Raw genomic sequence first — 7143 nt, 5'->3', positions numbered from 1 at the left:
TTATTGACTAGTGTTGAGGTACAGACTGCAAGACATTTTCCTTTCCTTTTTTTGTGTGTGTATGGGGTGGCATTTCAATGTATATACCATGTTTATTATGCTGTATACACTGCCTATGTCTGTCAAAAATATAGTTCATAGCCTTGACATATACCAACGCTTGTTTTCTTTTCCCATTTTTGTGTGCCCGGTAGGACCCTTGCAGGTGCAGGAGCCGCGAGACACTCCATGTACATTGGACGTTCGACCTACCAGCCAGTTTGATGAGATTGTCCACACAACCGATCTCTCAACACGAGAGCATGACAGAAGCTGAGACGTCGCACGTTGCCTTCTTGACTCCTCCAGTACATCCTCCTGTTCAGTGTACTCTTCGAACAGCTGCATCCTTGCCTGCCCCATGTCACCAATATACATGTGACAAAGGGACACAGACGTATCTCAAGAAAATAAACAAAGGTATGTGAGCCACGGTGTAGTCTTTGCACGAGATGATACTGTCATGTCTTCCTTTTGTGCATTTGACTGGTACTTATCACCATAAACTCAAGACAAACACATTACGATGAAAGATGAAAGTCACTGAACATCAGTTCTTTCATGTTCAAACACATTACGTGTTGGCTATGCGTCATGGAATACTCCCCAAAATTGTTTTGTCCTGGTATGTCGCTTGTGACCAACATAACACAAAATTCATCTAATGAAACTATCTTGTGTAATTTTTTGTGTATGCTTTAGGCATACACAAGTGCAGACATGCGACATCCCAGCTGACCCTGTACAACGAAGCTCAACGCCTGTACCAGCCAATGAATCCTACGAATAGAACGAAGACAGCACAGCAGAGTAGGCTTTTCAGCATGAACATTATTTACAAATACAACATTTCTATGTTAGTCTCTAAAGCTGGAGGATCTTATAGTCATAATTCATTTCAGGATACGAGATCTTCATGACACTACATATGAGCCTAACCAAAGTGACCTGAATGCGTATGTTGAGCTCCTGCTTTCAATTAGGGTTGCCAATGCTCAGAAGCTTATTGCAGTTCATGTCCCTATTACAGGACTGCAGATACCTCATTATTTGAAAAGTCTTTCAGTGAACTCTACGAGCCAAGTCGGGGTTGAGTAAGTATACAAGTGCATTCTTGCTTTTGCTGCATTAGCTCTACATTCATTCACACACTTACAATTTCAGGCAGATGGCTGAAGGCAGCCAGGATGCAAGTGCTCAGTCTGGTGGTGATGTTCAGAATGAAAAGTCTACTGAAGGTGAGAGGTATGTTTGCGTCCTTAACTGGCTAAGATCATATACTACACAATAGTTAACAATATCTGTAAATGCAGGTCCAAGGCTACACACACTGATTTCGGTGGGTTTCGAGAAAACATGTATATGGTGTCCTGCCTCCTGGAGCTACTGAAAACTTGCCCAGAATGTTTGACAGAGAAGACAGTTGCAGAGCTCAACTGCAAGGGCTCATGCCTACGTGTAGCTGTAACGTGCCAGAACGATCACACTAGGGTGTGGTATAGCCAGCGCTCACATGGAGGAAAACCCATAGGGAACATCTTGATGTGTGCTGCAATACTGTTCTCTGGGTGCGGCCCTACAAAAGTGTTGAGAATGTGGCAGTTTCTGCAGCTTGCAAGCGTGAAGAGGACACAGTATTTCAAGATGCAACACAGCTACCTCTTTTCTGCTGTTCGTTAGGTAGGGCAATCCATGTCTATACAGATTATCATTACAATTATAGAAAACATGTTATTGAACTGCAGACATCACAGACCATTTGTTGTTCAGAAGAACTGCCATTCAAAGTGTCATTATCTCTTTATGTTCTTCACAACTGTCAAATGATACCCACCTAGAAAGCAGATATATGAAAATAACGTCATGCATGATATCTACTCTTTTTAGGCATGGAAATCTGAACAAGAAACCCTTGTGTGCAACCTGAAGCAGAAGCCACTAAACCTAGCAGGTGATGCCAGATGTGATTCACCGGAACATTGTGCTTTGATGGGGACATACACACTCCTCGAGACTTCGGTTAGTAAGATTCTCCACTTTGAGCTACTAATGGTAATTCAAGGCGGCATGTTTATATTTCATCGATGAAACAAGAACATCCAGTTTACCAGTACCTCCTACATTACAGTCACCAGAAGTCAGTTCTAGCAACCAAATCGAGAAAAGTGGACTTGAGCGAGCTTTGGACTACTTTGAACAACAACAAGTGAAAACTAAAATGCTCATCACCGACAGGCATACTGGGGTAAAGGCATTAATGAAGACATGAAGGCCATTAAGCATCGATTTGATGTCGGGCACGTTGCAAAAGGCAAGTTCAAGGATGTAAAAGTGACGTACATACAATAATTTCAAATTTTAACCTGAAGGGATTACGGAGAAAATTGCTGCTGCAGCGCAGACCAAGGCACACAAAGTATTAAGCATGTGGTGCGAAAGCATCATAAGGCACTTATACTGGTGTGCGAAGACCAGTTCAGATAATGCTGATGAGCTGTTGGCTAAATGGACCTCGATCATGCCGTATGTGGTTAACGTTCATACACACCCCAATGCACTGCACCCAGTATGCTTTCACGGTGAGTGGCTGACGGCTAAAGGTGACGGTGACCGGTGACGGCTAACGTGTGTCTACGTTCTTCGGTTTTGTCACAGCTACCCCAAATTATATACCAGGCACTGAAACATTCAGCAAGCTCCACAGTATACTCATGTCGAAGCATCTCCTGGCCGACATCCCGAAACTGTCCCACGTGAGCAGACCTACGGAGTCCAAGCCTTCCACAGCATTCTCATACATTTTGCTACGAAGTCTCACAGCTTTACATTCGATGGAATGCAAGCAAGGTGTTGGAAGCTTGATATCATACCATTTATCTTCACCATGAATGCTACTTGCAGTGTTTGCCATTCAGTGTTCCCGTTGCTACATGTTTCAAGCAATAATGAATGAGAGTACTGAATCACATGCCCAGCAGGACCCAGATTGTTGCACTGCACTACAATTTTAACAGTGCAAGGCTTGTGCTGAAGAATGGCGATGGAACCGACAAATATATACTTAAAAGGTCAAAACGAAAGAAGCAGTGGGTGGTAGTCCCATTGAAAGAAACTGCATCGTAGGTAAGTACACCCAGGGTTTTCCACCTTCTGTGCTCTCTAGAACCAAAAGCTTTCATATATCTCAGGCTATGTAGACAAGCTCTTTGTGGAGCTTTTTAAATGCCTTGACAGATAGCCAACATACGAAGATGCCGAGAAAGCAAATTCATACGTGCAAGACAGTCACTGTGCAGCTCTTATGGAGAGAAGCCGGACATCCTAGAAGCAAGGCGAAATCATTGGAGACGCTTTCAGGACTGAATAGATACCTACGTGTAAGCCAAATGGACATAGGTCGACACCTTGTAAACAATGCCAGGCATCATGATGCTGTTAGTGTTTTAATCACGGATGTCTACATGTATGATGTATGCCAGAAGCTACGTGGCGGATTGTTGGAGTCGGTTCTTGATGCAGAAGATGAGTATTCCATTAAATACTTCTAACTTGAGACAGCATGCGGCATTGATATGATTATGAATTGCCCAATTTAGGTAAAACTGAAGGGACGACACCTTGTAAACAATGCCAGGCATCATGATGCTGTTAGTGTTTTAATCACTGATGTCTACATGTATGATGTATGCCAGAAGCTACGTGGCGGATTGTTGGAGCTGGTTCTTGATGCAGAAGATGAGTATTCCATTAAATACTTCTAACTTGCGACAGCATGCGGCATTGATATGATTATGAATTGCCCAATTTAGGTAAAACTGAAGGGACGACACCTTGTAAACAATGCCAGGCATCATGATGCTGTTAGTGTTTTAATCACTGATGTCTACATGTATGATGTATGCCAGAAGCTACGTGGCGGATTGTTGGAGCTGGTTCTTGATGCAGAAGATGAGTATTCCATTAAATACTTCTAACTTGCGACAGCATGCGGCATTGATATGATTATGAATTGCCCAATTTAGGTAAAACTGAAGGGACGACACCTTGTAAACAATGACAGGCATCGTGATGCTGTTGGTGTTTTAATCATGGATGTCTACATTTATGATATATGCCAAGAACTACATGATGGATTGTTGGAATTGGTTCCTGATGCAGAAGATGAGTGTTCCATTAAATACTTCTAACTTGAAACAGCATGCGGCATTGATATGATTATGCATTGCCCAATTTAGGTAAAACTGAAGGGACGACACCTTGTAAACAATGACAGGCATCGTGATGCTGTTAGTGTTTTAATCACTGATGTCTACATGTATGATGTATGCCAGAAGCTACGTGGCGGATTGTTGGAGCTGGTTCTTGATGCAGAAGATGAGTATTCCATTAAATACTTCTAACTTGAGACAGCATGCGGCATTGATATGATTATGAATTGCCCAATTTAGGTAAACTGAAGGGACGACACCTTGTAAACAAAGACAGGCATCATGATGCTGTTAGTGTTTTAATCATGGATGTTTACATGTATGATGTATGACAGGAGCTACTTGGCGGATTATTGGAGCTGGGACTTGATGCAGAAGATGAGTATTCCATTAAATACTTCTAACTTGAAACAGCATGCGGCATTGATATGATTTTCTATTGCCGAATTTAGCTAAACTGAAGGGACGACACCTTGTAAACAATGACAGCATCATGATGCTGTTAGTGTTTTAATCACGGATGTCTACATGTATGATGTATGACAGGAGCTACTTGGTGGATTGTTGGAGCTGCTTATTGATGCAGAAGATGAGTATTCCATTAAATACTTATAACTTGAGACAGCATGCCGCATTGATATGATTATGCATTGCCCAATTTAGGTAAACTGAAGGGACGACACCTTGTAAACAATGACAGGCATCATAATGATGTTAGTGTTTTAATCATGGATGTCTACATGTATGATGTATGCCAGGAGCTACGTGGCGGATTGCTGCAGCTGGTTCTTGATGCAGAAGATGAGTATTCTATTAAATACTTCTAACTTGAAACAGCATGCGGCATTGATATGATTATGCATTGCCCAATTGAGGTAAACTGAAGGGACGACACCTTGTAAACAATGCCAGGCATCATGATGCTGTTAGTGTTTTAATTATGGATGTCTACATGTATGATGTATGACAGGAGCTACTTGACGGATTATTGGAGCTAGGTCTTGATGCAGAAGATGACCATTCCATTAAATAACTTCTAACTTGAAACAGCATGCGGCATTGATATGATTATCTATTGTCGAATTTAGCTAAACTGAAGGAACGACACCTTGTGAACAATGACAGGCATCATGATGCTGTTAGTGTTTTAATCATGGATGTCTACATGTATGACGTATGCCAGAAGCTACTTGGCGGATTGTTGGAGCTGCTTATTGATACAGAAGATGAGTATTCCATTAAATACTTCTAACTTGAGACAGGATGCCGCATTGATATGATTATGCATTGCCCAATTTAGGTAAACTGAAGGGACGACACCTTGTAAGCAATGACAGGCATCATGATGCTGTTAGTGTTTTTATCATGGATGTCTACATGTATGATGTATGCCAGGAGCTACGTGGCGGATTGTTGGAGCTGGTTCTTGATGCAGAAGATGCGTACTCCATTAAATACTTCTAACTTGCGACAGCATGCGGCATTGATATGATTATGAATTGCCCAATTTAGGTAAAACTGAAGGGACGACACCTTGTAAACAATGACAGGCATCGTGATGCTGTTAGTGTTTTAATCATGGATGTCTACATTTATGATATATGCCAAGAACTACATGATGGATTGTTGGAACTGGTTCCTGATGCAGAAGATGAGTGTTCCATTAAATACTTCTAACTTGAAACAGCATGCGGCATTGATATGATTATGCATTGCCCAATTTAGATACACTGAAGGGACGACACCTTGTAAGCAATGACAGGCATCATGATGCTGTTAGTGTTTTAATCATGGATGTCTACATTTATGATGTATGCCAAGAACTACATGGTGGATTGTTGGAGCTGGTTGTTGATGCAGAAGATGAGTATTAAATTAAATACTTCTAACTTGAGACAGCATGCGGCATTGATATGATTATGCATTGCCCAATTTAGATAAACTGAAGGGACGACACCTTGTAAACAATGACAGGCATCATGATGCTGTTAGTGTTTTAATCATGGATGTCTATATGTATGATGTATGACAGGAGCTACTTGGCGGATTGTTGGAGCTGGGACTTGATGCAGAAGATGACCATTCCATTAAATAACTTCTAACTTGAAACAGCATGCGGCATTGATATGATTATCTATTGTCGAATTTAGCTAAACTGAAGGAACGACACCTTGTGAACAATGACAGGCATCATGATGCTGTTAGTGTTTTAATCATGGATGTCTACATGTATGATGTATGCCAGAAGCTACTTGGCGGATTGTTGGAGCTGCTTATTGATACAGAAGATGAGTATTCCATTAAATACTTCTAACTTGAGACAGGATGCCGCATTGATATGATTATGCATTGCCCAATTTAGGTAAACTGAAGGGACGACACCTTGTAAGCAATGACAGGCATCATGATGCTGTTAGTGTTTTTATCATGGATGTCTACATGTATGATGTATGCCAGGAGCTACGTGGCGGATTGTTGGAGCTGGTTCTTGATGCAGAAGATGCGTACTCCATTAAATACTTCTAACTTGCGACAGCATGCGGCATTGATATGATTATGAATTGCCCAAGTTAGGTAAAACTGAAGGGACGACACCTTGTAAACAATGACAGGCATCGTGATGCTGTTAGTGTTTTAATCATGGATGTCTACATTTATGATATATGCCAAGAACTACATGATGGATTGTTGGAACTGGTTCCTGATGCAGAAGATGAGTGTTCCATTAAATACTTCTAACTTGAAACAGCATGCGGCATTGATATGATTATGCATTGCCCAATTTAGATACACTGAAGGGACGACACCTTGTAAGCAATGACAGGCATCATGATGCTGTTAGTGTTTTAATCATGGATGTCTACATTTATGATGTATGCCAAGAACTACATGGTGG

The 7143-nt window shown here is 41.4% G+C and overlaps 1 long non-coding RNA gene across 1 annotated transcript; it reads left to right on the top strand.

Moving 5' to 3' along the window:
- Positions 1-327: 327 nt before the first annotated feature.
- LOC135376748 (uncharacterized) lies at positions 328-1286 on the top strand. The gene is made up of 4 exons (XR_010417830.1): positions 328-849; positions 942-995; positions 1070-1133; positions 1204-1286. It is a non-coding gene; the product is annotated as an uncharacterized LOC135376748 (long non-coding RNA).
- Positions 1287-7143: the final 5857 nt, after the last annotated feature.

This window comes from Ornithodoros turicata, chromosome 1 (assembly GCF_037126465.1).
Source record: "Ornithodoros turicata isolate Travis chromosome 1, ASM3712646v1, whole genome shotgun sequence".
Classification (NCBI taxonomy): Eukaryota; Metazoa; Arthropoda; class Arachnida; order Ixodida; family Argasidae; genus Ornithodoros; species Ornithodoros turicata.
Note: the sequence above shows the minus strand (reverse complement) of the source record. Positions and strands in the feature narration are given on the sequence as shown.